The sequence below is a fragment of the Dama dama genome, chromosome 22 (genome assembly GCF_033118175.1).
Source record: "Dama dama isolate Ldn47 chromosome 22, ASM3311817v1, whole genome shotgun sequence".
Lineage (NCBI taxonomy): Eukaryota > Metazoa > Chordata > Mammalia > Artiodactyla > Cervidae > Dama > Dama dama.
Window position 1 is genome coordinate 64379065 of NC_083702.1, and position 25019 is coordinate 64404083.

The following is a 25019-nucleotide window of genomic DNA, read 5'->3' on the forward strand; positions in this document are numbered from 1 at the left end:
GCTCCTTGTATTTTTCACACCTTTAATGCTCCTCGTATTTTTCACACCTTTACATGCTGTTCGTATTTTTCAAACCTTTTCATGCTCTTCGAATTTTTCACACATTTTCATGCACTTCGTGTTTTCCACATATTTTCTTGCTGCTCGTGTTTTTCACACCGTTTCATGCTCTTCATATTTTTAACACCGTTTCATGCTCTTCATATTTTCACACCATTTCATGCTCCTCATATTTTTCACACCTTTTCATGCTTCTCATATTTTTAAGATCTTTTCATGCTTCTCGTATTTTTCAGACATTTTCATGCTCCTAGTATTTTTCACACGTTTTCATGCACCTCGTATTTTTCACACCTTTTCATGCTCTTCGTAGTTTTCACACCTTTTCATGCTCCTCATATTTTTCAGACCTTTTCGTGCTCCTCATATTTACAGACCTTTTCCTACTCCTCATATTTTTCACACCTTTTCATGCTCATCATATATTTCACAACTTTTCATGCTCTTCATATTATTGACATATTTTAATGCTCCTCATATTTTTCACATCTTTTCATGCTCCTCATATTTTTGACACGTTTAAAAGGTCTTCATATTTTTCACACCGTTTCATGATCTTCATATTTTCACACCATTTCATGCTCATCAAATTTTTTAGACCTTTTCATGCTCCTCATATTTTTCAGACCTTTATATGCTCCTCGTATTTTTCACACCTTTTCATGCTCCTCGTGTTTTTCACACCTTTGCATGCTCCTCGTATTTTTTCCAGACCTTTTCATGCTCCTGTTTTTTTCACACATTTTCATGCTCCTCGTATTTTTCACACCTTTTCATGCTCTTCGTATTTTTCGCACATTTTCTTTCTCATCGTATTTTTCACACCTTTTCATGCTCCTCGTATTTTTCATACCTTTTCATGCTCCTCGTTTTTTTCAGAGATTTTCATGCTCCTAGTATTGTTCACACCTTTTCATGCTCCTCATATTTTGCACACCTATTAATGCTCCTTGTATTTTTCAGACCTTTTCATGCTCTTCGTATTTTTCACAGCATTTCATGCTTTCACATATTTCACACCGTTTCATGCTCCTCGTATTTTTCACATGTTTTCATGTACTTTGTATTTTTCAAACCTTTTCATGCTCTTTGTATTTTTCACAACTTTTCATGCTTTTCATAATTTTTCACACCTTTTCATTGTCTTCGTATATTTCACACCAGTCATGCTCTTTGTATTTTTCACACCTTTTCAAGCTCTTCATACTTTTAAAACCATTTCATGCTCTTCATATTTTTCACAACTTTTCATGCTCTTCATATTTTTTACATATTTCATGCTTCTCATATTTTTCATACCATTTCATGCTCCTCATATTTTTCACATCTTTTCATGCTCCTCATATTTTTGACACCTTTTGAAGTCTTCATATTTTTCACACCGTTTCATGCTCTTTATATTTTCACACCGTTTCATGTTCCTCGTATTTTTCAGACCTTTTCATGCTCCTACTATTTTTCCCACCTGTTCATGCTCCTTGTATTTTTAGCACATTTTCTTTCTCATCGTATTTTTCACACCTTTTCATGCTCCTCGTATTTTTCACACCTTTAATGCTCCTCGTATTTTTCACACCTTTACATGCTGTTCGTATTTTTCAAACCTTTTCATGCTCTTCGAATTTTTCACACATTTTCATGCACTTCGTGTTTTCCACATATTTTCTTGCTTCTCGTGTTTTTCACACCGTTTCATGCTCTTCATATTTTTAACACCGTTTCATGCTCTTCATATTTTCACACCATTTCATGCTCCTCATATTTTTCACACCTTTTCATGCTTCTCATATTTTTAAGATCTTTTCATGCTTCTCGTATTTTTCACACATTTTCATGCACCTCGTATTTTTCACACCTTTTCATGCTCTTCTTAGTTTTCACACCTTTTCATGCTCCTCATATTTTTCAGACCTTTTCGTGCTCCTCATATTTGCAGACCTTTTCGTACTCCTCATATTTTTCACACTTTTTCATGCTCATCATATATTTCACAACTTTTCATGCTCTTCATATTATTGACATATTTTAATGCTCCTCATATTTTTCACATCTTTTCATGCTCCTCATATTTTTGACACGTTTAAAAGGTCTTCATATTTTTCAAACCGTTTCATGATCGTCATATTTTCACACCATTTCATGCTCATCAAATTTTTTAGACTTTTTCATGCTCCTCATATTTTTCAGACCTTTATATGCTCCTCGTATTTTTCACACCTTTTCATGCTCCTCGTGTTTTTCACACCTTTTCATGCTCCTCGTATTTTTTTTCAGACCTTTTAATGTTCCTGTTTTTTTCACACATTTTCATGCTCCTCGTATTTTTCACACCTTTTCATGCTCTTCGTAGTTTTCACACCTTTTCATGCTCCTCATATTTTTCAGACCTTTTCGTGCTCCTCATATTTGCAGACCTTTTCGTACTCCTCATATTTTTCACACTTTTTCATGCTCATCATATATTTCACAACTTTTCATGCTCTTCATATTATTGACATATTTTAATGCTCCTCATATTTTTCACATCTTTTCATGCTCCTCATATTTTTGACACGTTTAAAAGGTCTTCATATTTTTCACACCGTTTCATGATCTTCATATTTTCACACCATTTCATGCTCCTCAAATTTTTTAGACTTTTTCATGCTCCTCATATTTTTCAGACCTTTATATGCTCCTCGTATTTTTCACACCTTTTCATGCTCCTCGTGTTTTTCACACCTTTTCATGCTACTCGTATTTTTTTCAGACCTTTTCATGTTCCTGTTTTTTTCACACATTTTCATGCTCCTCGTATTTTTCACACCTTTTCATGCTCTTCGTATTTTTCGCACATTTTCTTTCTCATCGTATTTTTCACACCTTTTCATGCTCCTCGTATTTTTTTCAGACCTTTTCATGCTCCTGTTTTTTTCACACCTTTTCATGCTCCTCGTATTTTTCATACCTTTTCATGCTCCTCGTTTTTTTCAGAGATTTTCATGCTCCTAGTATTGTTCACACCTTTTCATGCTCCTCATATTTTTCACACCTATTAATGCTCCTTGTATTTTTCAGACCTTTCCATGCTCTTCATATTTTTCACAGCATTTCATGCTTTCACATATTTCACACCGTTTCATGCTCCTCGTATTTTTCCCATGTTTTCATGCACTTTGTATTTTTCAAACCTTTTCATGCTCTTTGTATTTTTCACAACTTTTCATGCTTTTCATAATTTTTCACACCTTTTCATTGTCTTCGTATATTTCACACCAGTCATGCTCTTTGTATTTTTCACACCTTTTCAAGCTCTTCAAACTTTTAAAACCATTTCATGCTCTTCATATTTTTCACAACTTTTCATGCTCTTCATATTTTTTACATATTTCATGCTTCTCATATTTTTCATACCATTTCATGCTCCTCTTATTTTTCACATCTTTTCATGCTCCTCATATTTTTGACACCTTTTAAAGGTCTTCATATTTTTCACACCGTTTCATGCTCTTTATATTTTCACACCGTTTCATGTTCCTCGTATTTTTCAGACCTTTTCATGCTCCTACTATTTTTCCCACCTTTTCATGCTCCTTGTATTTTTAGCAGATTTTCTTTCTCATCGTATTTTTCACACCTTTTCATGCTCCTCATATTTTTCACACCTTTTCATATTCTCATATTTTTCAGATCATTTCATGCTTCTCGTATTTTTCAGACATTTTCATGCTCCTAGTATTTTTCACACGTTTTCATGCACCTCGTATTTTTCACACCTTTTCATGCTCTTCGTAGTTTTCACACCTTTTCATGCTCCTCATATTTTTCAGACCTCTTCGTGCTTCTCGTATTTGCAGACCTTTTCGTACTCGTATTTTTCACACCTTTTCATGCTCCTCATATATTTCACAACTTTTCATGGTCTTCATATTATTGACATATTTTAATGCTCCTCATATTTTTCATATCTTTTCATGCTCCTCATATTTTTGACACGTTTAAAAGGTCTTCATATTTTTCACACCATTTCATGATCTTCATATTTTCACACCGTTTCATGCTCCTCAAATTTTTTAGACCTTTTCATGCTCCTCATATTTTTCAGACCTTTATATGCTCCTCGTATTTTTCACACCTTTTCATGCTCCTCGTGTTTTTCACACCTTTTCATGCTCCTATTATTTTTCACACCTTTTCATGCTCCTCGTATTTTTCGCACATTTTCTTTCTCATCGTATTTTTCACACCTATTCATGCTCGTCGTATTTTACAGACTTTTTCATGCTCCTGTTTTTTTCACACCTTTTCATGCTCCTCGTATTTTCACAACTTTTCATGCTCCTCGTATTTTTCAGACCTTTTCATGCTCCTACTATTGTTCCCACCTTTTCATGCTCTTCGTATTTTTCGCACATTTTCTTTCTCCTCGTATTTTTCACACCTTTCCATGCTCCTTGTATTTTTCACACCTCTTCATGGTCTTCGTATTTTTCACACCTTTTCATGCTCCTCATATTTTTCAGACCTTTTCATGCTTCTCATATTTTTCACACCTTGTCATGCTACTCGTATTTTTTAGAACTTTTCATGGTCCTCGTATATTTCAGACCTTTTCGTGCTCCTCGGATTTTTCACATCTTTTCATGCTCCTCGTATTTTACAGACCTTTTCATGCTCCTCGTATTGTTCCCACCTTTTCATGCTCTTTGTGTTTTTCAAACCTTTTCATGCTCTTCGAATTTTTATACATTTTCATGCTATTCGTGTTTTTCACACTTTTTCATGCTCCTCATATATTTCACACCTTTTCATGCTCCTCGTATTTTTCACACCTTTTCATGCTCCTCGTATTTTTCTGACCTTTATATGCTCCTCATATTTTATAGACCTTTTCATGCTCAACTCATTCTTCAGACCTTTTCATAGTCCTCATACTTTCAAACCTTTTCGTGCTCCTCGTATTTTTCACACCTTTTCATGCTCCATGTATTTTTCACACCGTTTCATGCTCCTCATATATTTCACAACTTTTCATGCTCTTCATATTTTTGATACATTTTCATGCTCCTCCTATTTTTCATACCTTTTCATGCTCCTCATATTTTTCACATCTTTTCATGGTCCTCATATTTCTGACATGTTTTAAAGGTCTTCATGTTTTTCACACCATTTCATGCTCTTTATATTTTCACACCGTTTCATGCTCCTCACATTATTTAGACCGTTTCATGCTCCTCATATTTTTCAGACATTTATATGCTCCTCGTATTTTTCACACCTTTTCATGCTCCTCGTATTTTACAGAGCTTTTCATGCTCCTTGTTTTTCTCACACCTTTTAATGCTCTACGTATTTTTCACAACTTTTCATGGTCCTCGTATTTTTCAGACCTTTTCATGCTCCTACTATTTTTCACACCTTTTCATGCTCCTCGTATTTTACAGAGCTTTTCATGCTCCTTGTTTTTCTCACACCTTTTAATGCTCTACGTATTTTTCACAACTTTTCATGGTCCTCGTATTTTTCAGACGTTTTCATGCTCCTACTAGTTTTCACACCTTTTCATGCTCCTCGTATTTTTCACACCTTTAATGCTCCTCATATATTTCACACCTTTACATGCTCTTCGTATTTTGCAAACCTTTTCATGCTCTTCAAATTTTTCACACATTTACATGCACTTCGTGTTTTCCACAACTTTTCATGCTGCTCGTGTTTTTCACACCATTTCATGCTCTTCATATTTTTCAGACCGTTTCATGCTCCTCAAATTTTTCACACCTTTCCATGCTTCTCGTATTTTTCAAACTTTTTCATGCTCCTGTATTTTTCACACTGTTTCCTGCTCTTCATGTTTTTCACACCTATTCATGCTCCTCGTGTTTTTCACAGCTTTTCATGCTCCTCTTTTTTTTCACATCTTTTCATGCTCCTCGTATTTTTCACACCTTTTCATGCTCCTTATATTTTTCACACCTTTTCAGGCTCCTTATATTTTTGAGACCTTTTCATGCTCTTCGTATTTTTCACATCTTTTTATGCTCCTCCTGTTTTCCAGACCTTTTCATGCTCCTCGTATTTTTCAGACCTTTTCTTGCTCCTCGTATTTTTGACACCTTTTCATGCTCCTCCTATTTTTCAGACCTTTTCATGCTCTTTGTATTTTTCACAGCATTTCATGCTTTCGCATTTTTCACACCGTTTCATGCTCCTCATATTTTTCACACCTTTTCATGCACTTTGTATTTTTCAAACCTTTTCATGCTCTTTGTATTTTTCACAACTTCATGCTCCTCGTGTTTTCCAGACCTTTTTATGCTCCTTATATTTTTCACACCTTTTCATGCTCCTCCTATTTTTCACACCTCTTCATGCTCCTTATATTTTTCACACCTTTTCATACTCCTCGTATTTTTCACACCTTTTCATGCTTCTTATATTTTTCACACCTTTTCAGGCTCCTCGTATTTTTCACACCTTTTCAGGCTCCTCATATTTTTGAGAACTTTTCATGCTCTTCATATTTTTCACACCTTTTTATACTCCTCCTGTTTTCCAGACCTTTTCATGCTCCTCGTATTTTTCAGACCTTTTCATGCTCCTCGTTTTTTTCAGACCTTGTCATGCTCCTCGTATTTTTCAGACCTTTTCATACTCCTAGTATTTTTCAGATCTTTTCATGCCTCTCGTATTTTTCAGACCTTTACATGGTCCTCGTATATTTCAGACCTTTTCGTTCTTCTCGGATTATTCACACCTTTTCAGGCTCCTCATATTTTTGAGACCTTTTCATCCTGTTCGTGTTTTCACACCTTTTCAAGCTCTTTGTATTTTTCACACTTTTTCGTGCTCTTCATATTGTTCACATCTTTTCATGCTCCAAGTATTTTTTAGACCTTTTCATGCTCCTCGTGTTTTTCAGAACTTTTCATGCTTCTCGTATTTTTCAGAGCTTTTCATGCTCCTCGTATTTTTCACAGCTTTTCATTCTCCTCGTATTTTTCAGACCTTTTCATGCTCCTCGTATTTTTCACACATTTTCATGCTCTTCGTGTTTTTCACACCTATTCATGCTCCTTATGTTTTTAACACCTTTTCATGCTCCCTATATTTTTCACACCTTTTCAGGCTCCTCATATTTTTGAGACCTTTTCATGTTCTTCGTGTTTTCACACCTTTTCAAGCTCTTTGTATTTTTCACACTTTTTCGTGCTCTTCATATTGTTCACACCTTTTCATGCTCCACGTATTTTTTAGCCTTTCTCATGCTCCTTGCGTTTTTCAGAACTTTTCATGCTTCTCGTATTTTTCAGACCTTTTCATGCTCCTCATATTTTTCAGACCTTTTCATGCTCCTCGTGTTTTGCAGACCTTTTCATGCTCCTCGTGTTTTTCAGACCTTTTCATGCTCTTCATATTTTTCACAGCATTTCATGCTTTCACATATTTCACACCGTTTCATGCTCCTCGTATTTTTCACATGTTTTCATGCACTTTGTATTTTTCAAACCTTTTCATGCTCTTTGTATTTTTCACAACTTTTCATGCTTTTCATAATTTTTCACACCTTTTCATTGTCTTCGTATATTTCACACCAGTCATGCTCTTTGTATTTTTCACACCTTTTCAAGCTCTTCATACTTTTAAAACCATTTCATGCTCTTCATATTTTTCACAACTTTTCATGCTCTTCATATTTTTTACATATTTCATGCTTCTCATATTTTTCATACCATTTCATGCTCCTCATATTTTTCACATCTTTTCATGCTCCTCATATTTTTGACACCTTTTGAAGTCTTCATATTTTTCACACCGTTTCATGCTCTTTATATTTTCACACCGTTTCATGTTCCTCGTATTTTTCAGACCTTTTCATGCTCCTACTATTTTTCCCACCTGTTCATGCTCCTTGTATTTTTAGCACATTTTCTTTCTCATCGTATTTTTCACACCTTTTCATGCTCCTCGTATTTTTCACACCTTTAATGCTCCTCGTATTTTTCACACCTTTACATGCTGTTCGTATTTTTCAAACCTTTTCATGCTCTTCGAATTTTTCACACATTATCATGCACTTCGTGTTTTCCACATATTTTCTTGCTGCTCGTGATTTTCACACCGTTTCATGCTCTTCATATTTTTAACACCGTTTCATGCTCTTCATATTTTCACACCGTTTCATGCTCCTCATATTTTTCACACCTTTTCATGCTTCTCATATTTTTAAGATCTTTTCATGCTTCTCGTATTTTTCAGACATTTTCATGCTCCTAGTATTTTTCACACGTTTTCATGCACCTCGTAGTTTTCACACCTTTTCATGCTCCTCATATTTTTCAGACCTTTTCGTGCTCCTCATATTTGCAGACCTTTTCGTACTCCTCATATTTTTCACACTTTTTCATGCTCATCATATATTTCACAACTTTTCATGCTCTTCATATTATTGACATATTTTAATGCTCCTCATATTTTTCACATCTTTTCATGCTCCTCATATTTTTGACACGTTTAAAAGGTCTTCATATTTTTCACACCGTTTCATGATCTTCATATTTTCACACCATTTCATGCTCCTCAAATTTTTTAGACTTTTTCATGCTCCTCATATTTTTCAGACCTTTATATGCTCCTCGTATTTTTCACACCTTTTCATGCTCCTCGTGTTTTTCACACCTTTTCATGCTCCTCGTATTTTTTTCAGACCTTTTCATGCTCCTGTTTTTTTCACACATTTTCATGCTCCTCGTATTTTTCACACCTTTTCATGCTTCTCGTATTTTTCAGCCCTTTTCATGCTCCTACTATTGTTCACACCTTTTCATTCTCTTCGTATTTTTCGCACATTTTCTTTCTCATCGTATTTTTCACACCTTTTCATGCTCCTTGTATTTTTCACACCTTTTCATGCTCTTCGTATTTTTCACACCTTTTCATGCTCCTCGTATTTTTCACACCTTGTCACGCTACTCGTATTTTTTAGAACTTTTCATGGTCGTCGTATATTTCAGACCTTTTCGTGCTTCTCGGATTTTTCATATCTTTTCATGCTCCTCGTATTTTTCAGACCTTTTCATGCTCCTACTATTGTTCACACCTTTTCATGCTCTTCGTATTTTTCGCACATTTTCTTTCTCATCGTATTTTTCACACCATTTCATACTCCTCATATTTTTCACACCTTTTCATGCTCCTCGTATTTTTCAAACCTTTTCTTGCTCCTCGTTTTTTTCAGACATTTTCATGCTCCTAGTATTGTTCATACCTTTTCATGCTCCTCGTATTTTTCACACCTATTAATGCTCCTTGTATTTTTCAGACCTTTTCATGCTCTTCGTATTTTTCACAGCATTTCATGCTTTCACATATTTCACACCGTTTCATGCTCCTCGTATTTTTCACATGTTTTCATGCACTTTGTATTTTTCAAACCTTTTCATGCTCTTTGTATTTTTCACAACTTTTCATGCTTTTCATAATTTTTCACACCTTTTCATTGTCTTCGTATATTTCACACCAGTCATGCTCTTTGTATTTTTCACACCTTTTCAAGCTCTTCATACTTTTAAAACCATTTCATGCTCTTCATATTTTTCACAACTTTTCATGCTCTTCATATTTTTTACATATTTCATTCTCCTCATATTTTTCATACCATTTCATGCTCCTCTTATTTTTCACATCTTTTCATGCTCCTCATATTTTTGACACCTTTTAAAGGTCTTCATATTTTTCACACCCTTTCATGCTCTTTATATTTTCACACCGTTTCATGTTCCTCGTATTTTTCAGACCTTTTCATGCTCCTACAAGTTTTCCCACCTTTTCATGCACCTTGTGTTTTTAGCAGATTTTCTTTCTCATCGTATTTTTCACACCTTTTCATGCTCCTCGTATTTTTCACACCTTTAATGCTCCTCGTATTTTTCACACCTTTACATGCTCTTCGTATTTTTCAAACCTTTTCATGCTCTTCGAATTTTTCACACATTTTCATGCACTTCATGTTTTCCACATTTTTTCATGCTGCTCGTGTTTTTCACACCGTTTCTTGCTCTTCATATTTTTAACACCGTTTCATGCTCTTCATATTTTCACACCTTTTCATGCTCCTCATATTTTTCACACCTTTTCATATTCTCATATTTTTCACATCTTTTCATGCTCCTCATATTTTTGACACGTTTAAAAGGTCTTCATATTTTTCACACCGTTTCATGATCTTCATATTTTCACACCGTTTCATGCTCCTCAAATTTTTTAGACCTTTTCATGCTCCTCATATTTTTCAGACCTTTATATGCTCCTCGTATTTTTCACACCTTTTCATGCTCCTCGTATTTTTCGCACATTTTCTTTCTCATCGTATTTTTCACACCTTTTCATGCTCGTTGTATTTTACAGACCTTTTCATGTTCCTGTTTTTTTCACACCTTTTCATGCTCCTCGTATTTTCACAACTTTTCATGCTCCTCGTATTTTTCAGACCTTTCATGCTCCTACTATTGTTCCCACCTTTTCATGCTCTTCGTATTTTTCGCACATTTTATTTCTCATCGTATTTTTCACACCTTTTCATGCTCTTTGTATTTTTCACACCTCTTCATGCTCTTCGTATTTTTCACACCTTTTCATGCTCCTCATATTTTTCCGACGTTTTCATGCTTCTCGTATTTTTCACACCTTGTCATGCTACCTGTATTTTTTAGAACTTTTCATGGTCCTCGTATATTTCAGACCTTTTCGTGCTCCTCGGATTTTTCACATCTTTTCATGCTCCTCGTATTTTTCAGACCTTTTCATGCTCCTACTATTGTTCACACCTGTTCGTGCTCCTCGTATTTTTTGCACATTTTCTTTCTCATCGTATTTTTCACACCTTTTCATGCCAGTCGTATTTTTTAGAACTTTTCATGGTCCTCGTATATTTCAGACCTTTTCGTGCTCCTCGGATTTTTTACATCTTTTCATGCTCCTCGTATTTTACAGACCTTTTCATGCTCCTCGTATTGTTCCCACCTTTTCATGCTCTTTGTGTTTTTCAAACCTTTTCATGCTCTTCGAATTTTTATACATTTTCATGCTCTTCGTGTTTTTCACACATTTTCATGCTATTCGTGTTTTTTACACTTTTTCATGCTCCTCATATATTTCACACCTTTTCATGCTCCTCGTATTTTTCACACCTTTTCATGCTCCTCGTATTTTTCTGACCTTTACATGCTCCTCATATTTTATAGACCTTTTCATGCTCCACGCATTTTTCAGACCTTTTCATGGTCCTCGTACTTTCAAACCTTTTCGTGCTCCTCGTATTTTTCACACCTTTTCATGCTCCATGTATTTTTCACACCTTTTCATGCTCCTCATATATTTCACAACTTTTCATGCTCTTCATATTTTTGACACATTTTCATGCTCCTCCTATTTTTCATACCGTTTCATGCTCCTCATATTTTTCCTATCTTTTCATGGTCCTCATATTTCTGACATATTTTAAAGGTCTTCATGTTTTTCACACCATTTCATGCTCTTTATATTTTCACACCGTTTCATGCTCCTCACATTATTTAGACCGTTTCATGCTCCTCATATTTTTCATACCTTTATATGCTCCTCGTATTTTTTACACCTTTTCATGCTCTCGTTTTTTTCACACCTTTTCATGTTCCTATTATTTTTCACACCTTTTCATGCTCCTCGTATTTTTCGCACATTTTCTTTCTCATCGTATTTTTCACACCTTTTCATGCTCCTCGTATTTTACAGAGCTTTTCATGCTCCTTGTTTTTCTCACACCTTTTAATGCTCTACGTATTTTTCACAACTTTTCATGGTCCTCGTATTTTTCAGACCTTTTCATGCTCCTACTATTTTTCACACCTTTTCATGCTCCTCGTATTTTTCACACCTTTAATGCTCCTCGTATATTTCACACCTTTACATGCTCTTCGTATTTTGCAAACCTTTTCATGCTCTTCAAATTTTTCACACATTTACATGCACTTCGTGTTTTCCACAACTTTTCATGCTGCTCGTGTTTTTCACACCATTTCATGCTCTTCATATTTTTCAGACCGTTTCATGCTCCTCAAATTTTTCACACCTTTCCATGCTTCTCGTATTTTTCAAACTTTTTCATGCTCCTGTATTTTTCACACTGTTTCCTGCTCTTCATGTTTTTCACACCTATTCATGCTCCTCGTGTTTTTCACAGCTTTTCATGCTCCTCTTTTTTTTCACATCTTTTCATGCTCCTCGTATTTTTCACACCTTTTCATGCTCCTTATATTTTTCACACCTTTTCAGGCTCCTTATATTTTTGAGACCTTTTCATGCTCTTCGTATTTTTCACATCTTTTTATGCTCCTCCTGTTTTCCAGACCTTTTCATGCTCCTCGTATTTTTCAGACCTTTTCCTGCTCCTCGTATTTTTGACACCTTTTCATGCTCCTCGTATTTTTCAGACCTTTTCATGCTCTTTGTATTTTTCACAGCATTTCATGCTTTCGCATTTTTCACACCGTTTCATGCTCCTCATATTTTTCACACCTTTTCATGCACTTTGTATTTTTCAAACCTTTTCATGCTCTTTGTATTTTTCACAACTTTTCATGCTCCTCGTGTTTTCCAGACCTTTTTATGCTCCTTATATTTTTCACACCTTTTCATGCTCCTCCTATTTTTCACACCTTTTCATGCTCCTTATATTTTTCACACCTTTTCATACTCCTCGTATTTTTCACACCTTTTCAGGATCCTCGTATTTTTCACACCTTTTCAGGTCCTCATATTTTTGAGAACTTTTCATGCTCTTTGTATTTTTCAGACCTTTTTATACTCCTCCTGTTTTCCAGACCTTTTCATGCTCCTCGTATTTTTCAGACCTTTTCATGCTCCTCGTTTTTTTCAGATCTTTTCATGCCTCTCGTATTTTTCAGACCTTTACATGGTCCTCGTATATTTCAGACCTTTTCGTTCTTCTCGGATTATTCACACCTTTTCAGGTTCCTCATATTTTTGAGACCTTTTCATGCTGTTCGTGTTTTCACACCTTTTCAAGCTCTTTGTATTTTTCACACTTTTTCGTGCTCTTCATATTGTTCACATCTTTTCATGCTCCAAGTATTTTTTAGACCTTTTCATGCTCCTCGTATTTTTCACAGCTTTTCATTCTCCTCGTATTTTTCAGACCTTTTCATGCTCCTTGTATTTTTCACACATTTTCATGCTCTTCGTGTTTTTCACACCTATTCATGCTCCTTATGTTTTTAACACCTTTTCATGCTCCCTATATTTTTCACACCTTTTCAGGCTCCTCATATTTTTGAGACCTTTTCATGTTCTTCGTGTTTTCACACCTTTTCAAGCTCTTTGTATTTTTCACACTTTTTCATGCTCTTCATATTGTTCACACCTTTTCATGCTCCACGTATTTTTTAGACCTTCTCATGCTCCTCGCGTTTTTCAGAACTTTTCATGCTTCTCGTATTTTTCAGACCTTTTCATGCTCCTCATATTTTTCAGACCTTTTCATGCTCCTCGTGTTTTGCAGACCTTTTCATGCTCCTCGTGTTTTTCAGACCTTTTCATGCTCTTCATATTTTTCACAGCATTTCATGCTTTCACATATTTCACACCGTTTCATGCTCCTCGTATTTTTCACATGTTTTCATGCACTTTGTATTTTTCAAACCTTTTCATGCTCTTTGTATTTTTCACAACTTTTCATGCTTTTCATAATTTTTCACACCTTTTCATTGTCTTCGTATATTTCACACCAGTCATGCTCTTTGTATTTTTCACACCTTTTCAAGCTCTTCATACTTTTAAAACCATTTCATGCTCTTCATATTTTTCACAACTTTTCATGCTCTTCATATTTTTTACATATTTCATGCTTCTCATATTTTTCATACCATTTCATGCTCCTCATATTTTTCACATCTTTTCATGCTCCTCATATTTTTGACACCTTTTGAAGTCTTCATATTTTTCACACCGTTTCATGCTCTTTATATTTTCACACCGTTTCATGTTCCTCGTATTTTTCAGACCTTTTCATGCTCCTACTATTTTTCCCACCTGTTCATGCTCCTTGTATTTTTAGCACATTTTCTTTCTCATCGTATTTTTCACACCTTTTCATGCTCCTCGTATTTTTCACACCTTTAATGCTCCTCGTATTTTTCACACCTTTACATGCTGTTCGTATTTTTCAAACCTTTTCATGCTCTTCGAATTTTTCACACATTATCATGCACTTCGTGTTTTCCACATATTTTCTTGCTGCTCGTGATTTTCACACCGTTTCATGCTCTTCATATTTTTAACACCGTTTCATGCTCTTCATATTTTCACACCGTTTCATGCTCCTCATATTTTTCACACCTTTTCATGCTTCTCATATTTTTAAGATCTTTTCATGCTTCTCGTATTTTTCAGACATTTTCATGCTCCTAGTATTTTTCACACGTTTTCATGCACCTCGTAGTTTTCACACCTTTTCATGCTCCTCATATTTTTCAGACCTTTTCGTGCTCCTCATATTTGCAGACCTTTTCGTACTCCTCATATTTTTCACACTTTTTCATGCTCATCATATATTTCACAACTTTTCATGCTCTTCATATTATTGACATATTTTAATGCTCCTCATATTTTTCACATCTTTTCATGCTCCTCATATTTTTGACACGTTTAAAAGGTCTTCATATTTTTCACACCGTTTCATGATCTTCATATTTTCACACCATTTCATGCTCCTCAAATTTTTTAGACTTTTTCATGCTCCTCATATTTTTCAGACCTTTATATGCTCCTCGTATTTTTCACACCTTTTCATGCTCCTCGTGTTTTTCACACCTTTTCATGCTCCTCGTATTTTTTTCAGACCTTTTCATGCTCCTGTTTTTTTCACACATTTTCATGCTCCTCGTATTTTTCACACCTTTTCATGCTTCTCGTATTTTTCAGCCCTTTTCATGCTCCTACTATTGTTCACACCTTTTCATTCTCTTCGTATTTTTCGCACATTTTCTTTCTCATCGTATTTTTCACACCTTTTCATGCTCCTTGTATTTTTCACACCTTTTCATGCTCTTCGTATTTTTCACACCTTTTCATGCTCCTCGTATTTTTCACACCTTGTCACGCTACTCGTATTTTTTAGAACTTTTCATGGTCGTCGTATATTTCAGACCTTTTCGTGCTTCTCGGATTTTTCATATCTTTTCATGCTCCTCGTATTTTTCAGCCCTTTTCATGCTCCTACTATTGTTCACACCTTTTCATGCTCTTCGTATTTTTCGCACATTTTCTTTCTCATCGTATTTTTCACACCATTTCATACTCCTCATATTTTTCACACCTTTTCATGCTCCTCGTATTTTTCAAACCTTTTCTTGCTCCTCGTTTTTTTCAGACATTTTCATGCTCCTAGTATTGTTCACACCTTTTCATGCTCCTCGTATTTTTCACACCTATTAATGCTCCTTGTATTTTTCAGACCTTTTCATGCTCTTCGTATTTTTCACAGCATTTCATGCTTTCACATATTTCACACCGTTTCATGCTCCTCGTATTTTTCACATGTTTTCATGCACTTTGTATTTTTCAAACCTTTTCATGCTCTTTGTATTTTTCACAACTTTTCATGCTTTTCATAATTTTTCACACCTTTTCATTGTCTTCGTATATTTCACACCAGTCATGCTCTTTGTATTTTTCACACCTTTTCAAGCTCTTCATACTTTTAAAACCATTTCATGCTCTTCATATTTTTCACAACTTTTCATGCTCTTCATATTTTTTACATATTTCATTCTCCTCATATTTTTCATACCATTTCATGCTCCTCTTATTTTTCACATCTTTTCATGCTCCTCATATTTTTGACACCTTTTAAAGGTCTTCATATTTTTCACACCCTTTCATGCTCTTTATATTTTCACACCGTTTCATGTTCCTCGTATTTTTCAGACCTTTTCATGCTCCTACAAGTTTTCCCACCTTTTCATGCACCTTGTGTTTTTAGCAGATTTTCTTTCTCATCGTATTTTTCACACCTTTTCATGCTCCTCGTATTTTTCACACCTTTAATGCTCCTCGTATTTTTCACACCTTTACATGCTCTTCGTATTTTTCAAACCTTTTCATGCTCTTCGAATTTTTCACACATTTTCATGCACTTCATGTTTTCCACATTTTTTCATGCTGCTCGTGTTTTTCACACCGTTTCTTGCTCTTCATATTTTTAACACCGTTTCATGCTCTTCATATTTTCACACCTTTTCATGCTCCTCATATTTTTCACACCTTTTCATATTCTCATATTTTTCACATCTTTTCATGCTCCTCATATTTTTGACACGTTTAAAAGGTCTTCATATTTTTCACACCGTTTCATGATCTTCATATTTTCACACCGTTTCATGCTCCTCAAATTTTTTAGACCTTTTCATGCTCCTCATATTTTTCAGACCTTTATATGCTCCTCGTATTTTTCACACCTTTTCATGCTCCTCGTATTTTTCGCACATTTTCTTTCTCATCGTATTTTTCACACCTTTTCATGCTCGTTGTATTTTACAGACCTTTTCATGCTCCTGTTTTTTTCACACCTTTTCATGCTCCTCGTATTTTCACAACTTTTCATGCTCCTCGTATTTTTCAGACCTTTCATGCTCCTACTATTGTTCCCACCTTTTCATGCTCTTCGTATTTTTCGCACATTTTATTTCTCATCGTATTTTTCACACCTTTTCATGCTCTTTGTATTTTTCACACCTCTTCATGCTCTTCGTATTTTTCACACCTTTTCATGCTCCTCATATTTTTCCGACGTTTTCATGCTTCTCGTATTTTTCACACCTTGTCATGCTACCTGTATTTTTTAGAACTTTTCATGGTCCTCGTATATTTCAGACCTTTTCGTGCTCCTCGGATTTTTCACATCTTTTCATGCTCCTCGTATTTTTCAGACCTTTTCATGCTCCTACTATTGTTCACACCTGTTCGTGCTCCTCGTATTTTTTGCACATTTTCTTTCTCATCGTATTTTTCACACCTTTTCATGCCAGTCGTATTTTTTAGAACTTTTCATGGTCCTCGTATATTTCAGACCTTTTCGTGCTCCTCGGATTTTTTACATCTTTTCATGCTCCTCGTATTTTACAGACCTTTTCATGCTCCTCGTATTGTTCCCACCTTTTCATGCTCTTTGTGTTTTTCAAACCTTTTCATGCTCTTCGAATTTTTATACATTTTCATGCTCTTCGTGTTTTTCACACATTTTCATGCTATTCGTGTTTTTTACACTTTTTCATGCTCCTCATATATTTCACACCTTTTCATGCTCCTCGTATTTTTCACACCTTTTCATGCTCCTCGTATTTTTCTGACCTTTACATGCTCCTCATATTTTATAGACCTTTTCATGCTCCACGCATTTTTCAGACCTTTTCATGGTCCTCGTACTTTCAAACCTTTTCGTGCTCCTCGTATTTTTCACACCTTTTCATGCTCCATGTATTTTTCACACCTTTTCATGCTCCTCATATATTTCACAACTTTTCATGCTCTTCATATTTTTGACACATTTTCATGCTCCTCCTATTTTTCATACCGTTTCATGCTCCTCATATTTTTCCTATCTTTTCATGGTCCTCATATTTCTGACATATTTTAAAGGTCTTCATGTTTTTCACACCATTTCATGCTCTTTATATTTTCACACCGTTTCATGCTCCTCACATTATTTAGACCGTTTCATGCTCCTCATATTTTTCATACCTTTATATGCTCCTCGTATTTTTTACACCTTTTCATGCTCTCGTTTTTTTCACACCTTTTCATGTTCCTATTATTTTTCACACCTTTTCATGCTCCTCGTATTTTTCGCACATTTTCTTTCTCATCGTATTTTTCACACCTTTTCATGCTCCTCGTATTTTACAGAGCTTTTCATGCTCCTTGTTTTTCTCACACCTTTTAATGCTCTACGTATTTTTCACAACTTTTCATGGTCCTCGTATTTTTCAGACCTTTTCATGCTCCTACTATTTTTCACACCTTTTCATGCTCCTCGTATTTTTCACACCTTTAATGCTCCTCGTATATTTCACACCTTTACATGCTCTTCGTATTTTGCAAACCTTTTCATGCTCTTCAAATTTTTCACACATTTACATGCACTTCGTGTTTTCCACAACTTTTCATGCTGCTCGTGTTTTTCACACCATTTCATGCTCTTCATATTTTTCAGACCGTTTCATGCTCCTCAAATTTTTCACACCTTTCCATGCTTCTCGTATTTTTCAAACTTTTTCATGCTCCTGTATTTTTCACACTGTTTCCTGCTCTTCATGTTTTTCACACCTATTCATGCTCCTCGTGTTTTTCACAGCTTTTCATGCTCCTCTTTTTTTTCACATCTTTTCATGCTCCTCGTATTTTTCACACCTTTTCATGCTCCTTATATTTTTCACACCTTTTCATGCTCCTTATATTTTTCACACCTTTTCAGGCTCCTTATATTTTTGAGACCTTTTCATGCTCTTCGTATTTTTCACATCTTTTTATGCTCCTCCTGTTTTCCAGACCTTTTCATGCTCCTCGTATTTTTCAGACCTTTTCCTGCTCCTCGTATTTTTGACACCTTTTCATGCTCCTCGTATTTTTCAGACCTTTTCATGCTCTTTGTATTTTTCACAGCATTTCATGCTTTCGCATTTTTCACACCGTTTCATGCTCCTCATATTTTTCACACCTTTTCATGCACTTTGTATTTTTCAAACCTTTTCATGCTCTTTGTATTTTTCACAACTTTTCATGCTCCTCGTGTTTTCCAGACCTTTTTATGCTCCTTATATTTTTCACACCTTTTCATGCTCCTCCTATTTTTCACACCTTTTCATGCTCCTTATATTTTTCACACCTTTTCATACTCCTCGTATTTTTCACACCTTTTCAGGATCCTCGTATTTTTCACACCTTTTCAGGTCCTCATATTTTTGAGAACTTTTCATGCTCTTTGTATTTTTCAGACCTTTTTATACTCCTCCTGTTTTCCAGACCTTTTCATGCTCCTCGTATTTTTCAGACCTTTTCATGCTCCTCGTTTTTTTCAGATCTTTTCATGCCTCTCGTATTTTTCAGACCTTTACATGGTCCTCGTATATTTCAGACCTTTTCGTTCTTCTCGGATTATTCACACCTTTTCAGGTTCCTCATATTTTTGAGACCTTTTCATGCTGTTCGTGTTTTCACACCTTTTCAAGCTCTTTGTATTTTTCACACTTTTTCGTGCTCTTCATATTGTTCACATCTTTTCATGCTCCAAGTATTTTTTAGACCTTTTCATGCTCCTCGTATTTTTCACAGCTTTTCATTCTCCTCGTATTTTTCAGACCTTTTCATGCTCCTTGTATTTTTCACACATTTTCATGCTCTTCGTGTTTTTCACACCTATTCATGCTCCTTATGTTTTTAACACCTTTTCATGCTCCCTATATTTTTCACACCTTTTCAGGCTCCTCATATTTTTGAGACCTTTTCATGTTCTTCGTGTTTTCACACCTTTTCAAGCTCTTTGTATTTTTCACACTTTTTCATGCTCTTCATATTGTTCACACCTTTTCATGCTCCACGTATTTTTTAGACCTTCTCATGCTCCTCGCGTTTTTCAGAACTTTTCATGCTTCTCGTATTTTTCAGACCTTTTCATGCTCCTCATATTTTTCAGACCTTTTCATGCTCCTCGTGTTTTGCAGACCTTTTCATGCTCCTCGTGTTTTTCAGACCTTTTCATGCTCTTCATATTTTTCACAGCATTTCATGCTTTCACATATTTCACACCGTTTCATGCTCCTCGTATTTTTCACATGTTTTCATGCACTTTGTATTTTTCAAACCTTTTCATGCTCTTTGTATTTTTCACAACTTTTCATGCTTTTCATAATTTTTCACACCTTTTCATTGTCTTCGTATATTTCACACCAGTCATGCTCTTTGTATTTTTCACACCTTTTCAAGCTCTTCATACTTTTAAAACCATTTCATGCTCTTCATATTTTTCACAACTTTTCATGCTCTTCATATTTTTTACATATTTCATGCTTCTCATATTTTTCATACCATTTCATGCTCCTCATATTTTTCACATCTTTTCATGCTCCTCATATTTTTGACACCTTTTGAAGTCTTCATATTTTTCACACCGTTTCATGCTCTTTATATTTTCACACCGTTTCATGTTCCTCGTATTTTTCAGACCTTTTCATGCTCCTACTATTTTTCCCACCTGTTCATGCTCCTTGTATTTTTAGCACATTTTCTTTCTCATCGTATTTTTCACACCTTTTCATGCTCCTCGTATTTTTCACACCTTTAATGCTCCTCGTATTTTTCACACCTTTACATGCTGTTCGTATTTTTCAAACCTTTTCATGCTCTTCGAATTTTTCACACATTATCATGCACTTCGTGTTTTCCACATATTTTCTTGCTGCTCGTGATTTTCACACCGTTTCATGCTCTTCATATTTTTAACACCGTTTCATGCTCTTCATATTTTCACACCGTTTCATGCTCCTCATATTTTTCACACCTTTTCATGCTTCTCATATTTTTAAGATCTTTTCATGCTTCTCGTATTTTTCAGACATTTTCATGCTCCTAGTATTTTTCACACGTTTTCATGCACCTCGTAGTTTTCACACCTTTTCATGCTCCTCATATTTTTCAGACCTTTTCGTGCTCCTCATATTTGCAGACCTTTTCGTACTCCTCATATTTTTCACACTTTTTCATGCTCATCATATATTTCACAACTTTTCATGCTCTTCATATTATTGACATATTTTAATGCTCCTCATATTTTTCACATCTTTTCATGCTCCTCATATTTTTGACACGTTTAAAAGGTCTTCATATTTTTCACACCGTTTCATGATCTTCATATTTTCACACCATTTCATGCTCCTCAAATTTTTTAGACTTTTTCATGCTCCTCATATTTTTCAGACCTTTATATGCTCCTCGTATTTTTCACACCTTTTCATGCTCCTCGTGTTTTTCACACCTTTTCATGCTCCTCGTATTTTTTTCAGACCTTTTCATGCTCCTGTTTTTTTCACACATTTTCATGCTCCTCGTATTTTTCACACCTTTTCATGCTTCTCGTATTTTTCAGCCCTTTTCATGCTCCTACTATTGTTCACACCTTTTCATTCTCTTCGTATTTTTCGCACATTTTCTTTCTCATCGTATTTTTCACACCTTTTCATGCTCCTTGTATTTTTCACACCTTTTCATGCTCTTCGTATTTTTCACACCTTTTCATGCTCCTCGTATTTTTCACACCTTGTCACGCTACTCGTATTTTTTAGAACTTTTCATGGTCGTCGTATATTTCAGACCTTTTCGTGCTTCTCGGATTTTTCATATCTTTTCATGCTCCTCGTATTTTTCAGCCCTTTTCATGCTCCTACTATTGTTCACACCTTTTCATGCTCTTCGTATTTTTCGCACATTTTCTTTCTCATCGTATTTTTCACACCATTTCATACTCCTCATATTTTTCACACCTTTTCATGCTCCTCGTATTTTTCAAACCTTTTCTTGCTCCTCGTTTTTTTCAGACATTTTCATGCTCCTAGTATTGTTCATACCTTTTCATGCTCCTCGTATTTTTCACACCTATTAATGCTCCTTGTATTTTTCAGACCTTTTCATGCTCTTCGTATTTTTCACAGCATTTCATGCTTTCACATATTTCACACCGTTTCATGCTCCTCGTATTTTTCACATGTTTTCATGCACTTTGTATTTTTCAAACCTTTTCATGCTCTTTGTATTTTTCACAACTTTTCATGCTTTTCATAATTTTTCACACCTTTTCATTGTCTTCGTATATTTCACACCAGTCATGCTCTTTGTATTTTTCACACCTTTTCAAGCTCTTCATACTTTTAAAACCATTTCATGCTCTTCATATTTTTCACAACTTTTCATGCTCTTCATATTTTTTACATATTTCATTCTCCTCATATTTTTCATACCATTTCATGCTCCTCTTATTTTTCACATCTTTTCATGCTCCTCATATTTTTGACACCTTTTAAAGGTCTTCATATTTTTCACACCCTTTCATGCTCTTTATATTTTCACACCGTTTCATGTTCCTCGTATTTTTCAGACCTTTTCATGCTCCTACAAGTTTTCCCACCTTTTCATGCACCTTGTGTTTTTAGCAGATTTTCTTTCTCATCGTATTTTTCACACCTTTTCATGCTCCTCGTATTTTTCACACCTTTAATGCTCCTCGTATTTTTCACACCTTTACATGCTCTTCGTATTTTTCAAACCTTTTCATGCTCTTCGAATTTTTCACACATTTTCATGCACTTCATGTTTTCCACATTTTTTCATGCTGCTCGTGTTTTTCACACCGTTTCTTGCTCTTCATATTTTTAACACCGTTTCATGCTCTTCATATTTTCACACCTTTTCATGCTCCTCATATTTTTCACACCTTTTCATATTCTCATATTTTTCACATCTTTTCATGCTCCTCATATTTTTGACACGTTTAAAAGGTCTTCATATTTTTCACACCGTTTCATGATCTTCATATTTTCACACCGTTTCATGCTCCTCAAATTTTTTAGACCTTTTCATGCTCCTCATATTTTTCAGACCTTTATATGCTCCTCGTATTTTTCACACCTTTTCATGCTCCTCGTATTTTTCGCACATTTTCTTTCTCATCGTATTTTTCACACCTTTTCATGCTCGTTGTATTTTACAGACCTTTTCATGTTCCTGTTTTTTTCACACCTTTTCATGCTCCTCGTATTTTCACAACTTTTCATGCTCCTCGTATTTTTCAGACCTTTCATGCTCCTACTATTGTTCCCACCTTTTCATGCTCTTCGTATTTTTCGCACATTTTATTTCTCATCGTATTTTTCACACCTTTTCATGCTCTTTGTATTTTTCACACCTCTTCATGCTCTTCGTATTTTTCACACCTTTTCATGCTCCTCATATTTTTCCGACGTTTTCATGCTTCTCGTATTTTTCACACCTTGTCATGCTACCTGTATTTTTTAGAACTTTTCATGGTCCTCGTATATTTCAGACCTTTTCGTGCTCCTCGGATTTTTCACATCTTTTCATGCTCCTCGTATTTTTCAGACCTTTTCATGCTCCTACTATTGTTCACACCTGTTCGTGCTCCTCGTATTTTTTGCACATTTTCTTTCTCATCGTATTTTTCACACCTTTTCATGCCAGTCGTATTTTTTAGAACTTTTCATGGTCCTCGTATATTTCAGACCTTTTCGTGCTCCTCGGATTTTTTACATCTTTTCATGCTCCTCGTATTTTACAGACCTTTTCATGCTCCTCGTATTGTTCCCACCTTTTCATGCTCTTTGTGTTTTTCAAACCTTTTCATGCTCTTCGAATTTTTATACATTTTCATGCTCTTCGTGTTTTTCACACATTTTCATGCTATTCGTGTTTTTTACACTTTTTCATGCTCCTCATATATTTCACACCTTTTCATGCTCCTCGTATTTTTCACACCTTTTCATGCTCCTCGTATTTTTCTGACCTTTACATGCTCCTCATATTTTATAGACCTTTTCATGCTCCACGCATTTTTCAGACCTTTTCATGGTCCTCGTACTTTCAAACCTTTTCGTGCTCCTCGTATTTTTCACACCTTTTCATGCTCCATGTATTTTTCACACCTTTTCATGCTCCTCATATATTTCACAACTTTTCATGCTCTTCATATTTTTGACACATTTTCATGCTCCTCCTATTTTTCATACCGTTTCATGCTCCTCATATTTTTCCTATCTTTTCATGGTCCTCATATTTCTGACATATTTTAAAGGTCTTCATGTTTTTCACACCATTTCATGCTCTTTATATTTTCACACCGTTTCATGCTCCTCACATTATTTAGACCGTTTCATGCTCCTCATATTTTTCATACCTTTATATGCTCCTCGTATTTTTTACACCTTTTCATGCTCTCGTTTTTTTCACACCTTTTCATGTTCCTATTATTTTTCACACCTTTTCATGCTCCTCGTATTTTTCGCACATTTTCTTTCTCATCGTATTTTTCACACCTTTTCATGCTCCTCGTATTTTACAGAGCTTTTCATGCTCCTTGTTTTTCTCACACCTTTTAATGCTCTACGTATTTTTCACAACTTTTCATGGTCCTCGTATTTTTCAGACCTTTTCATGCTCCTACTATTTTTCACACCTTTTCATGCTCCTCGTATTTTTCACACCTTTAATGCTCCTCGTATATTTCACACCTTTACATGCTCTTCGTATTTTGCAAACCTTTTCATGCTCTTCAAATTTTTCACACATTTACATGCACTTCGTGTTTTCCACAACTTTTCATGCTGCTCGTGTTTTTCACACCATTTCATGCTCTTCATATTTTTCAGACCGTTTCATGCTCCTCAAATTTTTCACACCTTTCCATGCTTCTCGTATTTTTCAAACTTTTTCATGCTCCTGTATTTTTCACACTGTTTCCTGCTCTTCATGTTTTTCACACCTATTCATGCTCCTCGTGTTTTTCACAGCTTTTCATGCTCCTCTTTTTTTTCACATCTTTTCATGCTCCTCGTATTTTTCACACCTTTTCATGCTCCTTATATTTTTCACACCTTTTCATGCTCCTTATATTTTTCACACCTTTTCAGGCTCCTTATATTTTTGAGACCTTTTCATGCTCTTCGTATTTTTCACATCTTTTTATGCTCCTCCTGTTTTCCAGACCTTTTCATGCTCCTCGTATTTTTCAGACCTTTTCCTGCTCCTCGTATTTTTGACACCTTTTCATGCTCCTCGTATTTTTCAGACCTTTTCATGCTCTTTGTATTTTTCACAGCATTTCATGCTTTCGCATTTTTCACACCGTTTCATGCTCCTCATAT